The sequence below is a fragment of the Heterocephalus glaber genome, unplaced genomic scaffold (assembly GCF_053883595.1).
Source record: "Heterocephalus glaber isolate CG9 unplaced genomic scaffold, H.glaber_assembly_v1.0 deba00001564, whole genome shotgun sequence".
Taxonomy (NCBI): Eukaryota; Metazoa; Chordata; class Mammalia; order Rodentia; family Bathyergidae; genus Heterocephalus; species Heterocephalus glaber.
Genome location: NW_028258351.1, coordinates 9,953,271 through 9,973,649, shown reverse-complemented (window position 1 = coordinate 9,973,649; position 20,379 = coordinate 9,953,271). Strand labels below are relative to the sequence as shown.

At 42.3% G+C, this 20,379-nt stretch overlaps 1 pseudogene; it reads right to left on the bottom strand.

The window, feature by feature from the left end:
* Positions 1–18,654: 18,654 nt before the first annotated feature.
* Positions 18,655–19,338, bottom strand: LOC101708355 (MICOS complex subunit MIC19 pseudogene; annotated as a pseudogene).
* Positions 19,339–20,379: the final 1,041 nt, after the last annotated feature.

Below are 20,379 nucleotides of genomic sequence, written 5' to 3'. Positions count from 1 at the left end.
TATATCCATAGGCAGACATTTTTGGACTCAGATACAAATGCCATTTCCACCTTCCAGTCTCACTGTGGCTGTGGTACAAAGTGAAGGAGTGCTTGAAATGAGAAAGGCATGGGAGTATGCTATGACTTTCATCTTTGCACAGCCCTGGGTGTTTCTCAAGCCCCCTCCCCAACATGAAGAGGAGAGAGACCCTTAGCCAAGGCTTCCAGGCTCAGGGGGAAGGGTCCCAAGGGACTGTGCTAGGGGGTTGGCCCTTCTAGACCAGATGATGGCTGCCACGTGACTGCCCGCGGCCTACCTCCCTCTCTCTTTCTGTACTGTGTTGGGAGAGCGCTGGATGCCCTCCCCTTTACCTCTTCCTGACCTAGTGTCCTTTTACAGAATTCTGGAAGAGTTCAGTTTCTGTGCCAGGCAAGGGGCCCCTTCTCTATCTTGGCAGTTCAGAGAGTGAGTTGGCAATAGCTGTAGAGTAGGAGTAAGAGCATGTTCTAGAGCCATGGGTCCAAAGCCTGGCTCTGCCACTTGGCTATGTCACTCAGCCTCTCAGGCTTCCTATCCCTATCCCTGCCCTTGCCCCCCCCTTTTTAATAAAGAAAATAAGAGGCTAATAATACCTGTTGTCTGTTGTTGCTGCTGTTAAATTAATTATTGCATGTAAAGTACAGTGCTGAGTATATATTAAGTACTGAATAGCTCTAAGTTTTACCCCATGTCAGATACTCCACTAACTGCATTTCTTATACAATTCTCATTTAGATGGCACAGCAACCCTGTGAAGCAGATATCATTACTGTCCTATTTTATAGATGAGGAAATTGAGGCTGATGGAGGTTAGTCATGCAGCAGGTAAGTGAGCTTGCTGGGATTAAGCCAAGACTTTCTGAGTGCAAAGCTTCTACTCTAGATTGCGTCACTTAAAAACCTCCTTATAAAGAAAGTCTCACATGTCTTCCTTATCCCTTTCCTGGGCTTCCCGAGGAAAACCCCTGGAGTTGGAGAGTGGAGCAGTGTGGTGCTGGGGGACCTGGCGGTGAGCGGGACCCTGTGATAGCCAGGGTCCTCTTCAGCTAATGTTAGGGTTTCTGTCCCCAGAGTGACTAGGGCTGTCAGGCAGAGTCAAGATAAGGCTTGAAGGGGCTTAAGGAGAGAGCAGACAGGGTAAAAATAAACTTTCACGTTAATCCATTATCTTAATGATCGTCCTAAAGATAAACTTGATCAGATATGAGCATTGCTGAGATTGATTTGCCTAAAATAAGAATCTCATTTGCATTTTTCTGATTTTCCTTTACTTCATTTAGCCACTTTAAAAGACAGCTGCAGCTCTTGCCAAGGACAAACATTTGAAATATATGGATATTGCCTGCACTTATTTATGGGGCATAGGATCCTCCCCATCCACCTGTGTGTATTGTCATCTAGAGGAGAGGGGTACAGCTTAGGGAATTTAAAGGTGATGGCTGTGGTCTGCTAATGCAGGACCAGCTGTTATAACTTCCCTTTTGATTTATTTATTTATTTTTTTGGTACGGGGGATCGAACTTGGATCCTTGCGCTTGGCGAAACAGGCGGCGGAACCACTGAGCTAAATCCCCGGCCCCATAACTTCCCTTTGATCACATTTTTAAACTTGTGCTTTGGTGGTGTCAAGTAATATGCCCAGGTAAAGTGGATAGGAGAAGATCCTAATAGTCTAGTCTAGAGTCTAGATTAGAAGATGTAATTTCATGTCTCTTTTCATTAAACTATTCACATCAACCATGAGAGGTAGTTAAGGCAGGTATTTTAATTTCCATTTTACAGATGAGGTAACTGAGGCCAGTGAGGTTAAGGTGTATATTTAGGTTATATGCCCTGTTGATAATGTCTAAAGCTCCTCTCCCTGGGGACTGGGTCTCAAATCTCCTGACTTCTAGGCCAGGGTTCTCAGCTATTGGGTCCAGATGCCTGGGAGTAGCTCTGAGAAGAACCATTTCTCTCAGAGGAAGACTTGGTCACATAGATGAGACCATGTCTTTCAACCATTTGACCTCCAAAGATTCTTTATGGAGGAGACAATGCTTAGAAAATTATCTGTGAGCTGATGAGAAGCATTTGTGTGTGCTTGCTGGCAGAGACGACTATGGACAATAAAGACCTCTGAGCCCATAGCTCCTGAGCTTCAGGGAGAAGCTAATGACCCTATTCCTATCTTCAACTGGAGGGCCATTCTCCTCTATGGCCAGTCCCTCTTTGACTAAATCTGATGATTCACTTTTGGAGTAGAAAGAACATGGGCTATGGAACCAAATACTCACAGGCGGAATCCTGGCCTTGCCATTAATGTCAGCTGGTGTTCACAATTTAACTTATCACATTATTTAATTTAATGTATTATTTAATTCATTATCTGCCATATTATTTCATTTTATCCCACAACACTCCCAAGAGGCAGGTAGTAATGTTATTGTCTTTATTCCGTGAATGAGAACATAGATTCACAGAGGCAGAAGGTATATAACTTATCCAAGGTTGACAGGCTTGCTTCCTAGGAGTTATGCATATATTCCTCTGCAATACAAAATGTTTGACTCTTCACTTGCACTCACATCTGGCAAGCCTCATACCTACAACTGGGAAGCCCCGGAGATCCTTCTGGACGTAGCATAGGCATCGCCTCTTGAGATACTCCACTCTCTCCCTACCCCTTTAAAGATTATTCAGTTCCTTCTTTGTTCTCCTATACTTTTCACACCATACTATAATTGTTATTATTTATTTATTTGCAGCGCTAGGGATTGAGCCTAGGGCATCATGCATGCTAGGCAAATGCTCTACCAGTTGAGCTACCCTTTGATTATTTTAAAAAATGCACTATATTCCAAGTAGCCTGAAAAGCCCCGGGAGGATGTTCATTCTCTACATATTCCCCAACCTTTGGTGAGAATATGCCATTCTTAGTTTAAGTGGTAGCGTATTAAATATGCTATTCTGCACCTGGCTTTCTAAAAACTTTTTATTATAGAAGATTTTCATGTACATAACAAAAGTGCAGAAAATAGTGTGAACCCTATATAGTCAGCCCTCTTCTCCAATTATCCACATGGGGCCAATCTTGTTAGATGTATACTCCCCTGTCCCCCTCTGTCCTCCTCCCCTTGATTATTCCAAAGCAAATCCCAGATGTCATATAATTTCAGCTATAAATTCTTGAATATAGACATCTAAAAGAAAATGACATTCGAAAAACAATCACGACACCATCACAGATAAAACGAAACAAGACCTCTTCAATATCATAAACTATGGAGTCAACATTCAGGTCTTGATTGATTCACTCTCGCTCATACTGCTTTGTTTGAATACAAATTCAAGCAAGGGTCACACAGTGCACTTGATTGATTCCCTTACTTTTGATCACCTACAAATATTCTTAGAGATCATTTCATATCAGAACATAAAGAACTACTTTATTCTTCTTCCCATTGCGGTGTATTTGTATGGCTGAACTGTAAGTCATTTAGCCAGTCTCTTGTTGGTGGATATTTAGGTCATTCCCAACCTTTTGTTATTGCAAACAGTGCTGTATTGAATCACATTGTAAGTATAGTACGTCATTTTGCACATTTGGGAGTATATCTGCTAGATAAATTTTTGCAAGTGAAATCCCTGGGTGAAAAAATATGTACATTCGTAATTTCAAATTTTATCATTGCTGGATTGTCTTTTTTGAAGTTGAACCAAAGCTATGGGTATATCCACCAACATTGTAGGAAAGAACATCTTACTTTGTACCCTCCTCACAAGTACCATCCTGGCTCAGGCCTCTGTCCTCATGATTCCCTTGCCCTGGAATCTCCTGCTCATCTTGTCCATCTTTAAGACTTGGCTCAAAGGCCCCATCATAGCATACATCACACTGGCTCCTCTCTGTTGGCTCATCTTCCCGCTCCACTTGTTAGCAGGATCCTTGAGGGTGCAGAGCTGCACGCTGTAGGTGGCGCACATAAATTGGTCCCTGGAGGCGCGGAAGGACTGAGAGGTTAGGGTGTAATCTCTGGCTCTTGTTCCAGGGGTAGTTCAGGGACTTCTGCTCAGTTTCCTTGGCTGGAGCAAACCAGAGTGATGGGCACATTAGTCATTTCTGCAACTTTTGGGCCCCCAAGATTGAAGCCCAGCAAAAAACCAAGCACCGCACTGCCCAGCCCCAGATGCCTGCAGCAGACGGCACGGTGTCACTAGAGCTGGGAGGTCTGGTTATCCTAGACCAGCACGGCTATGGGTTCTGACCTTTCCCAGTTATTTCCTATCTAATCTAGAGGGAGGATCTTGCCTTTAATTCACTTAAAAAATGTATGTTCTCCTCCCCCCTTACAAATGAAACCATCATCCTCCAAATTATTATTGTTGGGAAGGGCAGGAATAGAATTAGGTCCCACAAAAGCAAGTGAGGCAGGGCAGGTGGGAGTAATCCCAGTGCCTGAGGTGGGGGAGGGAGCAGCAGATGGCTGCCCAGGCAAGCCTTGAAAGCCAGGATTAAAAAGTAATTTTTAGTCTGCTGAAAACGAGACTGCAGATTTGGGTCACCACAATTAACACTTTCTTGGCTGTAGAGCAGGCGCCTTGGAGCTGAGAGGAGGTGTCTTACCCAGAAGAGAGGCTGGTGAAAACTCCTTGGCTTCCCCTCTTCAAGCCTAGGGAGAGCATCCAAGGGTCTCTTCAGTGAAGACTGAGCTCAAGCCCTCAGGGTGGGGCTCTTCCTGGAGATAAACCTCTTGCTTCCCCTCTGAATGTGGAGTCTGGGCCAGAGGAATCCCTCCCCAGGTTTGGAAAGCCTTTAACCTCAAGGAGTTGAGTTGTTCTATCAGAGGCCTAAGGTGGCACCTCATTCTGCTATCAAAGATGCCACAGCCAATTGCCCCGATAAAGAGGAAGTTCTACTTGCCAATTACTTCCTGTGCTATAGATGTTGCAATTCTTTCTCCAAATGGGATCTTTCAATATCTGACCCTGCTCTCCCCCCTCCAAACCCCCAACAAGCATTCTTTATCTCAAAAGGCAACGAATTAAATTTTTTCTGAGGAATGATTTTTTTCTTTTCATTCTTGAACTGTGAGACTGCAACTAATGGATTTTCCCTTTTCTCTTTGGTTACCAGGAAACTCAGAGCCGAATTCACAAACCAGTTTCCTGATCTATATAACTTTCAGGCCCAATTGATCTTGTTTCCACCATTTGCTCATTGCCGGGACTACAGGTATGTGCCACCATGCCCAGTGTTGTGAGATATATATATATGTACATATATATATATATATGTTCTTTTTTTGTTTGTTATTTTTTTGGTACTGGGGATCGAACTGGGGACCTTGTGCTTGCCAGGCGGGCACTGGAACCACTGAGCTAAATCCCCGGCCCTTTTTTTTTTTGACATGATCTCACTGTATAGTTCAGGTTGGTCTTGAACTCACTATGTAGCCCAGGCTAACCTTGAACTTGTGGTCATACTCCTGCCTCAGCCTTCGAGTGCTGGTTTTACATGTGTGTGCCACCACACCTGGCTATATTATTGAATCTATATCTTGTATGTTGTATCAAATCCTTTATGCAACTAGGTGGAATATAAATAAGTAAATGGAGAAATACTTCAGATATAGATTCATTCATTCAACTTTTAGAATCAGCGCCTATTAGATGCTTAATACTGTAGAAGCTAGTAGCTGGTATAATAAAATACATTTAAACATTTATTATCCATTATATACCAGGTATTATTTGTAGGACATTTTATGTCATCTATATTAATTTATACTCGATAACACTCTTATAAATAATTAAATGAGTTAGAATACACAGAGCATTTAGTCCAATGCCTGGTACATAGCAAGCACTAAATATGCAGCTGCTATTCTTATTAGATATCATATCCAAATTTTAAAAAGAGGAAGTTGTGGTTGTGAAGTGAAAGGTTAACTTACATTGTTATGGGAATTTAGTGGTAAAAAATGAACCAAGACAGTTCGATCCCTGGTACCAAAAAAAAAAAATGAACCAAGAGAAAATAGGAGTACCCCGCATTTGTTGTCCTTTGGTCTACTCACAATTCATTGCCCCTTATTTCAATAACTTTCTCTTTCTCTCTCTCTCTCTCTCTCTCTGTCTGTCTGGGAGAATCTACTCCAAGTATATTGTAATATGTGTGCTTCACTTCGGGGAATGACCAAGTGATGTAAGGGGCTTATCATTGCTCTGCATTTCCCCAGCCCACAGAGGCTGGTTCAGGGTTGCAACAGGAGACTCCTGTTTGTCCAGAGCGAAGCCTAGGACTGTGTGGACATTAATGGAAAGCAACTTGTCCCTTTTATTGCTGAGTGGGTGCCTGACTATATATATGACTGGAGTTTGGGCAGCCATCTTCCTGTCCAGAGTAGAAAGCTCCTGTGATAACAGAAGCAACACAGAAAAAGTGAAGTCTAGAGACAAAGAGCAATAATGGGTCCTGAGAACATCACGAAGTCCCCTGGGTCGAGCCACACCAGAAACCTACAAGATCTACCTCAAGACAGTTCAGTTGCTGAGCCAATAAGTCTTCTCCCTCTCCCTCCCTCCCTCCCCCTTCTTCCCTCCTACTCCTGTTTGAGTTGGTTTTCTGTCACTTGCCACTAAAAAGATCCCAACTTATACAAGGCTCTCAAACTTTTGCTCCTTTCTCTTTCCATTTAACTGACTTGGCTGGTGTCAAAGCTAGTAAGTGGGAGTTCTGGCACCAGAGCCCATGCACATCATGTTCCCTGCTTATAGCAACTTGCACTCCTTGGGGTGCCAGGCTGAGACAAGGAAAAAGGTGGACTAGGAGTCAGACAGAGCAGCCCGGCTATTGTGTAAAAGCTGCAGGCACAGTGCTTCTAGAGCACCCTTGCCCTGTACCATCCTTCCTGGAACCTGTAGAAGGTCTCAAGAAGCACAAAAGCTCATTCACAGCCATACTGACTGGCTGTGTGTTTTTAATGCAAGGAGCCAATTCTCCCTTTGTTCATTTAAAAGAGAAATCTCTTCGGGGATGGGGATTTAGCTCAGTGGTTCTGTCGCCTGCCTTGCAAACGCAAGGACCCGAGTTCGATCCCTGGTACCAAAAAAAAAAAGAGAAATCTCTTCCCAGAGCATAGAGTGAGAGAAACCAAGATACCCAAGGCACCGGACCCTGACTCACCAGGTGACCTCTTTGGCTGTGTCATCTTCCTGCCTAGACAGGCTTTGTCATTGCAAAATGAAGGTGAAGTTTGACAAATGAGGTATAGATGAGATCTAATAAGTCATTAGGCCCTAGGGTGCTGCTTTAGAGCCCCATTTGAGCAACCACAGGACTGGATCTCTCCTCACTGGCTTATCAGCCAGGGTGTTCATGAATAAGTCAGTTTCTCATCATCTCTGCCACTCTGAAAAAAGACCCTCTGCTCCTCCAGCTCAAAGCTTTGTGTTGCCCACATGGTTACCGTTGCCCAGAGTATCATCTGTCTGCAGCGCTGCTTGCCTCTGGACCACCCCAAGCATGTTGTCGCTGACCTCTATTGGGTGCTGGGGATTCCTTCTGCAGCTGTTTCTCACAGAGATGCTCCAGCAGGAACTGTCTGTTCTTGGTGTCTTGGTAAACTTCTAAGAAAACACAGGTGGTGAGGTATTGGGAGGCTGGATGTGGCCCTGGCTGGGCAAGTTTTGCACCTTGAGGGCATCTTCTGCCTAGAAAAGTACACAAAGCTAGGATAAAAGAGCCAGGGTCCCTGCTCAAAAGAACAGTTTCAACAAGTGTGAAAGATATCATTGTTTCAAGCAACACATTCAAAAGAAATCAGTCTGGTTAAGACAGAATTCTACAAGGGAGTTGCTCACCCAGCTCACTCTGGGTAACAGAATCATAACCCTGATCATCATCCTAGAGTCCACCTGTTCAGAATGCAAAGATGAAAAAGGTGGTGATAGGGCCGGGGATTTAGCTCAATGGTTCCGCCTCCTGCCTCACAAGCGGAAGGACCTGAGTTCGATCCCCGGTACCAAAAAAAAAAAAAAGGTGGTGATGATTAATATTTAAAAATTGGCTCAAAAAAATAATTGACTCAGCTGGGCATGGTGGCACGTGGCTGTAGTGCTAACACTTGAGAGGTTGAAGCAGGAGGATTATTGAGAATTTGAGTCCAACCTGGGCTACATAGGGAGTTCAGGGTTAGACTGAAATACAAAGTGAGACCCTGTCTCAAAAATCAAAACAAAGCAAAAACTCCACAACAACAACAACAAAACAAATAAAAAAGGCTCCCCTACTACTCAGGAGGCTGAGGCAGGAGAATAAAAAATTTTTTTTAAAGGTTAGGAATATAGTTTAGCATTCTCTGGGCTCAATTCCTAGTATTGCAAAACAAAAACAAAACCTGGCTCCCTAGAAAAAAATGTCTATTATAAATTTTATAGTGTATGTGCTTATTGTAAATGTTTATTTATTTTACAAATAAAAAGGATGTTGATATTGACTGAAAGTTTGTGTTTCCCTCACCACAAATTCTTATATTGAATCCCTAACTCCCAGTGTGGCTGTATTTGGAGATGCAGACTTTAAGGAAGCAATTAAGGTTTAATGAGCTCATAAGGCTGAGGCCCTGATCTGATAGTATTAGTGCCCATATAAGAAGAGACAGCTGGAAGAAAGGGCTATCTGAGGACAGAAAGAGAAGGTGGTGCATCTATAAACAGGAAGAAAGTCCTCACCAGAAACTAAATTGATTGGATCCCTGCTCTTGGACTTTGTTAGCCAGATTTCCGCTGCTGTGACAAAATACCTGAGAAAACAATTTAAAGGAAGAAAGGTTGATTTTTGGCTCACAGTTTCAGAGGTTTTGGTCCATGATCAGCTGGCTTTATTGCTTTGTGGCCTCTAGCAAGGTGCAAGCATCATGGCAGAAGGGCATGGAACCCATAAAGCAGAGACAGCCTGGGCCAGGGATTTAGCTTAGTGGTTTTGTCGCCTGCTGTGCAAGCACAAGGACCCGAGTTCAATCCCTGGTACCAAAAAAAAAAAAAAAAAAAAAAAGAGTAAAACAGAGACAGCCTGAGAAAGACAGAGGAAGGGACTGGGAACTAGACTCACTCTTCAAAGTCACTCACCACCCAGTTTCTCTAATTAGGCCCCACTTCCTAACAGCCCATTCTGCAACAAACACATCAATAGACGAATCCACTCAATGGGATGAACACTCTCAGGATCCAATCACCTTGTTAGGCCTCACCTCTGTACATTGCTACTTCACAAATCAAGCCCTCAATTCCCAGGTCTTTGGAGAATTCATACTTAAAGTATAGTAGACTTCTAGCATCCAGAACTATAAGAAAATCAACTGGTGCTGTTCAAGCTACCCAAATTATGGTATTTTGTTATGGCAATCAGAGCTGACTAATACAGATGTGGCATACTCAATTTGTAAATAGAAATAAGACATACAATATTTACTGTAACTTCCACATAGCCAGTTGATTCTCACAGTGTTTTTATTGTTCTTTGCTGACAAAGTATAGTTTCAATTCAGCTATGATTTGATAAAATCACACTAAGAGAAATTGCTATCCTATTCAGCAAAGAATGTGCTCATGTCATTAGTAATGAATATAATTCCAACATGAATGCCAGTTATTTTTATTTATGTTAACGATTAAGATGAAAGAGAAACAACCAACACGTGCATCAGAAGTTCATTTATCCGTCCATGGCATTGTGACTTTTTTGCTGAATCGGGTGGTAGTTGTTGAATACTAGAAGATATTTCCTTTTTATTTTTTTTGTTTTTTGAGAAAGGGTCTCACTGTGTAGTTCAGGCTGGCCTTGAACTCACTATGTTGCCCAGGTTGGCCCCAAACTCACAGCAATCCGAGTGCTGGGATTATAGGAATGTGCCACCATGCCTGGTGTTAAGAGAACATTTTTGTTGCTGTTGTTATCCTGGTCACAGTGTAACCAGATGTTATAGATAAAACACGCTTTTAAGTTCAATCTGGGTTTTTTTTGTTTTTTTTTTTGGTACCAGAAATCGAACTCGGGTCCTTGTGCTTATGAGGCAAGCGCCAGAGCCACTGAGCTAAATTCCTGGCCCAAGTTCAATCTGAATTATTAACATTTTCTCAAGTCTATATAATTAGTAATTTCCGTGAACTAAGTACACCTACCTTGCTGCTTCCAATCTACCATCAAGTCACTAAATACAGAGTAGGGGAGAGATGCTTAGTAGTACATTGTATAGTATTTTCATAAGAAAGATAAAATAGACACAAATGACTTCAAGAGCATAGATAATATTAAAGTATAGTGATACATTTTAAATACTTTGTTTTTGATATAGTTTATTTCAGTATAAGAATAATTTAATATACTTTAATTATAGTATAGTATAGCTTAATTTTGGAGGTATAACTCAGTGGTAAAGTACACCAGGCCCTGGATTTGATCCCTAGCACTGTGTGTGCGTGTGGGGAGGGAAGGATGTATTTAATAACCAGTGTGCAAATTTCCTGAAAATTTGAAAATTGTCTCTTGTTGAGCAGTTATAAGTTGGCTTCAGTACACCACCATCCAAGATTGTTGCATCTGGCTCAAACCAAACTTGGTAAAGAGAACCAGATCAACTGAGCAACATACTAATACCTAATCAACTTTTAAGGCCAGTTCCTTTTCCTTAAGTGATATCATTAGTCACAGGGCTCCTATGGATTCCCTAGGCCACCCCCTCCCCCTTCTGCTGTACTGGGAATTGAACTCAGGACTTTGTTTTCCTTTTCTTGAGACAGGATCTCTCTAAGCTGGGCTCAGACTTCCTATCCTCCTGCCTCAGCCTCCCAGAGTGCTGGGATTACAGGTGCATGCCACCACACCTGGCTTTCAACGCTTCTTGAAGTATGGCCCCTGGGCCAGCAGCCTCAGCACCACCTCAAATTTTGTACTGATGCAAATTTTAGGGCCTGCTGCAACCTACTGTATCAGAACCTCTGGGGACAGAACTGAGAAATCTGTCTCTGCTGCTTCTGGGGATGTTCAAGGTGTTTCCGACACATCCTCAAGTTTGATGTTTAAGTAGTCCTGACTGTAGTCCTGTCTGAGGACTACGGTTTGAATAGTGTTGCTCTTTAGTGTGTCCCACATTGTTCTTGCCCCACGCTGTGGGTGATAGAGTGTCAGCTTTAACATTTAGAACACTTGTTACTACTTCCCAGTGTGCTCAAAGTGCAGTGGTTAGGAAAAGAGCTCTCATCAATCGTTCCCTGTGCAAGGCCTCATCTCCATCCAACAGGCTTTGCAAACCGGTGCTTGGGTACAGGAGCTCCCCACAGTCTCTCTGACCCCAGGGCTCTCGATGACACCAGCTCTGTGGGATCAGAGTTCTCCTTCACTGTGAACACAGCAGGGGTGGTTTAAATTGCTTTTAGTCAGCAGAGGGGCTTCCTGCTTGGATTGGGAGCCTAGTGTGGCTGCTCTACTTATTCTGTACTGTGACCTGGACTCTGACATAAAGTGAAACATCCTTCTCTTGCTGTAAATGGCTGAAGTCATGGAAATCCTGGGTAATATGGGCTTAAACAAGTTGTTTTTATTTTTCATTATTTTATTTTTGAGATGCTGAGGATCAAACCCAGGGCTTTGCATATGCTAGACAAACTCTCTACCGCTGGACTGCACCCCCAGTCTTTTATTATGCTCTCATAATTGAAGATCATGGGCTTTGGGGTTGGTTAACTTAGAGGCTCAACGGTGGCATCGAGGACACAAGTTCTTTTAACTTCGTGTTGTGTCATCTTCCTTGTGTTGATTCATCCTCAAGCTGTTGGCAAGATGGCTCTAGGGGTCCCAGCCACCACAGCCAGGGAATAGAAAGTCCAGAGCAGAGGTTCTTACCTGGACTCCCTGGACAAAATAGGGAGTTGTGAACCCGAGTGGGGAAAAAAATCATATCAGTACTCTCTAACTGAAACTTGACATTTATTTCAATTATGAATACAGACAGACAAACAACTGCAGTAATAGTAATATGCTCTGGCTTTGACCCCAGGAGAAACCACATGTATTTTCTTTTTTTTGCTTAAATTCTTTTATTGGTACATTTTAGGTATACAATACGTTTACATTTATCATTGAGTGCTTGTACCTATACATGATGTATCTTCGTTCTTATTTTTTCCCCATTCCCTGTGCTCCCTTCACCCCCTCCACCCTTCCCTATTTACAAAGACTTTGTTTCCATTTTTTCCTTTTCTCATATTTTTTCCTTTCCTTTCTTTCTTTTCCTCTTCCCCTCCTACTTCCCCTACCCTTTGGAACTTTTCTTCCTATTTCCAATTATCAATTATTTATTTTAATCATTTTAATCCTTATTTACACTCTCAGTTTCTCACACTAGAGAAACTATTTGGTATTTACACGTGTGTCCTATTTATTTCACTTAAGAGTATGGCCTCAATCTGCATCCATTTAGCTATAAATGTCTCTAGTTTCTCGTTCTTTATGGCTGAATAGTACTCCATTAAAAAAAAAACAACACATCTTCTTTATCCAGTTTCCAGTTGATGGGCCTGGGCTATTTCCAAGCTTTAGCTATTATAAACTGTGCCACTATAAATATGGATGCACATATATCACTGTGGTATGATTCTTTTAATTCTTTGGGAAAGATCCCCAGCAGTGGAATAGTGGGGTCAAATGGGACCTCTAGCCCTAGGTCTTTGAGGTATCTCCATACTGATTTCCACAGTGGTTGCACTGGTCTGCACCCCCACCAACAATGGAGAAGAGTTCCTTTCTCCCCACAGCCCTGTCAGCATTTGTTCTTGGTTGATTTCTTGATAGCAGCCATTCTTTCTGGGGTGAGGTGGAATCTCAGTGTTGTTTTCATCTGCATTTCTCGAATGACCAGCGATATTGAACATTTTTTCACATGTTTATTGCTGCTTTTACTTCTTTGTCTGCAAAATGTCTGTTCATTTCAGATGCCCATTTTTTAATTGGGTCTGAATTTGGGGGATCTGATTTTTTTTCAGTTCTTTATATATACTAGATAGTAGTCCTTTGTCTGAGGTACAGCTGCTAAAAATTTTTTCCCACATTGTAGGTTGTCTCTTAGCTCTGTTGGTGGTTTCTCTTGCAGTGCAGAAACTTTTTAATAAGATGAGATCCCAGTTGTTGATTCTTTGTGCTAGTTCCCATGCTACTGAGGTTTTGTTCATAAAGTCTTTTTCTATGCCAATGTCTTCAAGAATTCTACCTAACTTATCTTCCAGCAAGTTTAGTGTTTCTGTTTTAATATTTAGATCTTTAATGCACTTCGATCTTAGTTTAGTGCATGGTGATAGACATGGGTCTAGTTTTAACCTTTGACAGGTTGAAATCCAGTTTTTCCAACACCATTTATTAAATAGGCTATCTTTCCTCCAATGAGAGTGGTTGGCTCCTTTGTCAAAGATGAGGTGGCTGAGTGTGTCTGGAGTTGTTTCTCCATCTTCTAATCTACTCCACTGATCCTCGGGTCTGTTTCTTTGCCAGTACCACGCTGTGTTATCACAGTAGCTTTGTAGTATAGTTTCAAGTCGGGGATTGTGATACCACCTGCCATGTCTCTGTTGCCTAGAATTGCTTTTGCTATTCTATGTCTCTTCTGGTTCCAAATGAATTTTTGGATTTTTTTCTCTAGTTCTGTGAAATATATTGTTGGAATTTCAATCGGCATTGCATTAAATCTATATGGCAGTTTTGGAAGTATAGCCATTTTCAGTATATTGGTTTTTCCTACCGAGGAACAAGAGATGTCTTTCCATTTTCTTAAATCCTCTTAGATCTCTTTTTTCAGAGTGCTGTAGTTTTCAGTGTAGAGGTCTTTTGCTTCCCTTGTTAGATTGATTCCTAGATATTTCTTTTTTTGGATGCTATTGTAAAAGGAATTGTTTCCCTAATTTCTCTCCCAGTGAGTCTGTTATTTGTGTATAAGAAGGCTATTGTTTTTTATGTTGACCTTGTATCCAGCTACTTTACTGAATCTGTCAATTTAGTCTAGAAATCTTTCGGTGGAGTTTTTTGGGTCTTCTATATAAAGTATCATATCATCAGCAAATAATGACAGTTTAACTTCTTCCTTTCCTATCTTTATTCCTTTTATTTCTTTCTCTTTTCTAATTGCTGTGGCTAATGTTTCCAGAACTATATTGAACAAGAGTGGTGATAGTGGGCATCTTTGTCTTGTTCCTGATTTTAGCATGCAAGTTTTCGGTTTTTGACCATTTAGTATGATGTTGGCTGTTGGTTTAATCACATATATTTTCATATAGCATTACAGTTGTGAATAAATAAGAAAATATTATTTGTGCTCGACCCTACTTTGAATTTATAGTATTATTAGTCCCTATCACTAGATCTTGTTCTTGAATGTATTGGTAAATACCATACATTATATCATATCATAAATATGTGGTTTTAATATTTAATGTGTTGCATTATAATTGTTTGCATATAACTTATATTATGTATTTTAAAATATTATTCTAAGAGGTATATATAATTTACCTGCCAAATGAGTCCTGACGTCACCATCAACGACAAATGTAGGGCTGGGAATGGCTCTGCATTTGATCCCCAGCACTGCTGCCACTACCACCAACACCAACGAAAGAAGGAAAGAAAGAAAGAAAAAATATTTCTGGTGTGAGGAAATCTAACTCCTTCTCAAGGCTTTTTCATAAGAGATAAAAGATATTTTTCATTGGCTAATCTTGGGTCACATGATGATCTTGAGCCAATCATTGTGAAAGGAAATGAGATTGTGAAAGGAAATGAAACATGTATCCCCACCCCCAAGGTGAGTAGGATCAGCTTTCCCTGAGGCAGTGGGGCTACTTGGAGGAGACTGGTCATCAGAAGAAATTGGTGTTCTGTTGGGAAAAAGGAAAGGGACGCTGAGGAGGTGGTCTCTCCAGTGCTATGGATTAGGAGTTGCTGAGGGGTCTGGATTACATTCTCCCACATTTCAGAAGGATAAGACTAAAATAGAAGGTAGAACATATTTTTATGTGTTTTCTTGGATAATAGAGAGGCGTGAGGGTCTTTTTACCTTTCCAGAAAGTTTTCTAGAAGAAATTATCTATGAATTAAGTCTTAGAGAATGAATAGGACCTAGACAAAAGAAAGAAGATGGAAAACTGTTCCAGAATGTGGAAATAGCACATGCAAAGGCCAGAGGCAGGAGAGAGGAAGGTGTGTCCTAGAAACTACAAGTACTATAGTTTAATATTTGATAAGAGAGAGAGAGAGAGAGAGAGGCAAGAAAAAAAACCTGGGGAAGTAGCTTGGGACACCAGCATTAAGGACTTCAGGTCCCAATGCTGGGGTTAGAATTTTATCCAGGAGAACACAGGCAGTTTCTGAGGTGTTTTACACAGCAGTGAAGTGATCCTATTTGTTTTCCAGAAAGATCATTCTTACTGTAATATGGAGAACAGATAGAAGGGGCAAGACAGGAGATGAGGAGACAACTTAGGAACTTGTGTTTCAGCCAGGGGAGAGAAGATGATGATTGGGTTGGAATAGAGGTGGAAGCAGTAGGGCTGGAGAGGAGAGGATGGCTTACTAAATATGGCAGGGGGGCTCTGGCAAGGGAAATGGTTAATTCCCAGACAGCCCACATCTCTGATGACTAGAGCTGGTGGCAGACTTTGGAATCATGCACGGAAAAGAAAAAGGAGAAGATGCTATTAGGGGTCGTGAAGGGTCAGAGCAGATGATTGGGTCATTGGTTCAGTATCAGACAGATTGTGATATCATTTTGGCTCCTGTATGTTCCTTGAAAGCTTGGAACCTCTGTAACTTTTCCCAAGAACCATGAGGCTGGATCCAAGACCTCCAAGCTCTTTGTGGAAATACGGAGACGTGTTGGAGAAGAAACAGCACCCAGTGACAATTTTTTATCCATTGCTCCAAAGAGTCACACTAAAACAATAAAACCACTAATTCTGTCTTCTAGCATACCAGGAAATGGAAGCTTTGCAGGAAAACCAATAGTATTATAATTAGAGGCTTTAAAATAAGAATCAGGGGTGATATTTAACAGCCAACAATGAGGTATTAAAGACCTTATTGTTTTTTGTCCTGTTCATAGAGTGAAATCAAACTCAGCAGAATTCAGGGACTTTCAGATACATTTGGAAAGTGACTCTGAGCCAAGGTGCTTGCTACTTTATAGAGTAAATTATCAAGGCAATGAAAGGCTGGAACTTCAGCCTGGGGAAATGGTTAATTGGTTTGCCCTCTAGTTATTGTGTAGGTCCTGTGCTTGCTGTAGAGTGTAGCAGTCCAAGAAAGGGGCTATAAATTTCTTGGCAGGGAGAATTTATTCCGGGATGGACTGCAGGAGGGAAAGACAGTCACTGGTGCCAGTGTTAACAATCAATCACAGGAAATATGTATCTTTTTGAAGTAATATTGCCTAACAGAACTCTTCTATTTGGCTTTTTATTGTGTTTTTGATTCCCTTCCTCCACTCACACATGCATATGTGTATCCATCAACAGAGTGTACATACAATGTGGACTGTTTTGTAAAGTCTTGGTCTGGCCATTGTTTTAAATACATATACGCATACATGGTCCTTGGTCATGGACAATGTAAACCCAGATCTCTTTTATTTTTTTGGTACCGGCGATTGAACTCAGGTCCTTGCACTTGTGAGGCAGGCGCTGGAAACACTGAGCTAAATCCCTGGCCCTTAAACCCAGATCTTTTAAAAAGAGGATGTCTGGCTTGAGAAAGCAAATTTCATGAGGCAGTAGAAGGCTGTATTGATTTCACAGGCCCCTCCTGCCCTGCCATATCCCATCCTGGGCTCCTTATTTCTTGATCTCTTGTCCTAAACTTTGTGCTGGACAAAATGTACCAGTTACACTGGCCCTGTTCTTAGGCACTGCCTGGCAAAGACTGGTGGCATTCACATGACTTTGGCTTTGGGGGCGGAGGCAGCTGTGGCTGCTGCTGCTGTCTGGGTGTTACCTGGTGGGTGGGGTGGTGTTGAGACTGGTGGGTTCTTTCACACGCCATGTACTTGTGAAGGTGTTTTCTGCTGGGAAGCTGTTCGTTTCTTTGCTTTGCAAGCTTTTTTGGATGCCTCTGCTTGAACAGATTGATGGCCCAGCACAAAGCACTGCCTTAGGAAGTACTTCCTCTCCCATCCAGGGTGCTTATCACCTCACTATCTTTCCATCCAACAGGAAGCAGGCAGACAGTCTGCTGGACCTGTTTTTGTGCCCCCCCATACACCCTTCCCCCAGCCTGTACTAGGGATTGAATCCAGGACCTTCGCACTGAGCTATATCCTCAGCCCTTTAAAAATTGTTTATTTAGAGACAAAATCTCACTAAGTTGCTAAGTTGCCCAGGCTGGACTTGAACTTGCCATCCTCCTGGGCCAGACTCCAGAGTGCTGAAATTACAGGCACACACTGGAGGTGTTCTGACAGTGCTGCCATAGGAGCCCAGGGAGCCTGGAAGTGCCTGAAGGCAAGGACTAAAGGAAGGGATGTTGGCTCTGGGCTCGGCTGGCAGCTGTCTCTAGAATCCAGGGGTCAGAGAGGTGGCCAAAGGGCACTGCCAGTAACAGGAGTGTAAGTTCATCCATGGGCCCAGCCCATATGCTTCAAGCCTGGTGAGCACCACCTATGAGGGGGTGGTTGTAGCTGGACAGACAGGGATCTGCAAAGGAGCCTGTCCTGATTCGAGAGAGAGTGAAGACACTGGAGTAGTGTTCTCAAAGTCTGTTTCACATAACATTGAGTCCATGGAACCTGAAAAGGATAAAATCGCTTTGGGATTAAATAAGCTGGAGAAAGACTGAGTTCAACAAACTCAGTTTCTGTACTGCAAGATCTCAAAGTTAAAGAGTGTTAAAGAGAGGTCCCAATCTTTTTTTTTTCTTTGTCAGAAAATATATTTATTAATGACAGTGAGTAAAGTTGTCAGTATTCATGTTAGAAGTTGCATAAACCAAGGTTCCTTTTATATTTATAAAAATGTCTTATTTCATTTGTAATCATAAACATCATTACAGTAAGAGAGGAACATTTCCTCTCCTTTTTCTCTTACTTGCATGACTACCATAGTAAGTTAAAATGAAATAGCTTTTAGTCAAAGAAAAGGAATAAAGACGAAATGAGTAAGACACAGCCTAGGCAATTCCATATAGCACTTTTTCCTGGGGCTCTGTGTTTTTCTGCCCCTTCCTCTCCCTACTCCAATTAGCTCAGCCTCCCCACCTCCTCACAGGTTTGTTAAGAGGTGAAGTCACCAAAAGGTGGAGCCTGGTGTGAAAAAAGACACATCATATGGTCAGTAGAAGTGGAATAGAAAGTACAAAAAGGTGGAGAGCACTGCCCTTCTCTTTTACTTTTTTCATAAATTGGGTTTACTGGAACAGAACAGTGTCCTTTGATGACTGATTCCTGATGTAGACCTTGACTTCTCAAACTGTTGTTGATCAAAACATGATGATTCTGTTGAGTTCATATTCTGGTGCTTCTCTTTAGTGGTCTTCTCTTTTTAAGTGCTTTATTTTCTTACTCAGAAAAAAAGTGTTCCACTTCCGGGATTAAAGTTTTGCATGTTTTAAAGTTGATTTTATCTTCCCTTCTCCAGCATGCTCTGTTTGGCATGACTGACACAGTGCATGTACTGGTTAGCCAGAGCAGAGCAGCTGAGGGTCCGGTGGGTGTTTTCACCGTAACACTGGGGGATTTTGGCTTGCAGATCAGCACAGACCAGATGATAATCATAACGCTTGAACTTTGCTTCTACTTCTTCAGCAGCTTTCTCATATTGCTCAGTGGTAACTTTGTAGAACTCTGAACTCCTCTCCTCCAGTCTAGCCAGCTGCTCTTTGTAGAACGCATACTGCTTCTTTCTCATTCTGTCTTTCTCTTCCGGCTGCTTAGCCAAGTGCTTTGCCTTCGAGTGTTCTTCCTCACTTGATATCCTCTCTTGAAGGATAACTCTGGTTAACTGCTCATTGACTGCAGCCCTCTCTCGGTCTAGGTCCTTGCTTTTCTTTAGTTGCTTCTGATTCTCAGATTCCTTCTTGGCTTGCTCCAATGCCAGTTCATCAGCCACTCTACTTTTCAATTCTTCATCAGAAACTGAGGCACCATGAATACCAAAATACCACTGAGACTTCGAACCAGATGGGGAGGATTCCTTCATTCGATCAGTTACATTTTCTGAAAGCCGGATGCCCTTCACCACGGTGATGTTCTCATTCTTGTCCGCCTCGAAGGTGACCCGGTGGATGCTGGCAGTCCTGCCCATGGCTCCTGCCTCTGTCCTACAGAGTCCTTCAGGTCCCGCGCACACGTGCATGGAGGACAGGACACTTCCCTTGCCCAGCAGGCTGTTCCCAATCTTTAGGCAGGGATTAGAGTGTATAATGTTTCTCAAACCTGTTGGACCTTTTCTCAGTGTAATATCTATCTCTTGGAGGAAGAGTTTCAAGAACACACTTTGATGTTACGCATTCTTAGTCTTCTGAGTTTGTGTGGCCAGGCAGGATGCTCAGATCCTGGTGCCGGCATGTTGCATTTTGAATCCGGCTATTTCCAGGGCTTCCCTGTGCCTTTACTTTGCAATACTGGTCAATGAATGTGCCACAGAGAGTCCTCTATGGATCCAGACCTCTTGATATTAAAACAAAACATCAGCTCTTAAGTCTCTTTGCCCAGGATTGTATAAGTGACTTCCGGTGGTGAAGTAGGAGAAGGAACAAACGGGTGCCTGCCTGAAGCAGTAGAAGATGCTGTTAGCTTCAAACAATAGACAGGGCAGAACTAGTGCAAAGATGAATCCCCAAGGAGGAGAAGGGGACACTGCAAGGTTGAGTGAAAGGGAAAAATATGGCGTGGTAGGAAAGAACTGGGATGGATTGACTCATTCTGATCTTGATTCAGCTGTTTATTGAATATGGAACCCAATCAAGTTTTTAAACCATCCTGAGGCTCAGTTTCTACTTGTATAAAATAGGGCTAACTGCAACATTCACCCCTCTGGGTATTTGTGACGAATAAATGAGACAATACATTCCAATCAGAAAATTAGGAACCAGTTCTGATAGAAAAGCAAAGATATATCTGTATCAAGGAGCCAGGGAATGAATGTACACTTCTGTGGTCAGAAGGCAGATGGCCAGGGACAAGGTGGACAGGCAGATGGATGGAGTGCTACAGTCTGAGTGTTCATGTTCCTTCCCAAAATCACATTTTGAAATCCTAACCCTTACTGATATTAGGAGGTAGGGTTCTAGGGAGGCACTTAAGCCATGAGTTTGGAGCCTTCACGAACAGGATTAGCACCCTT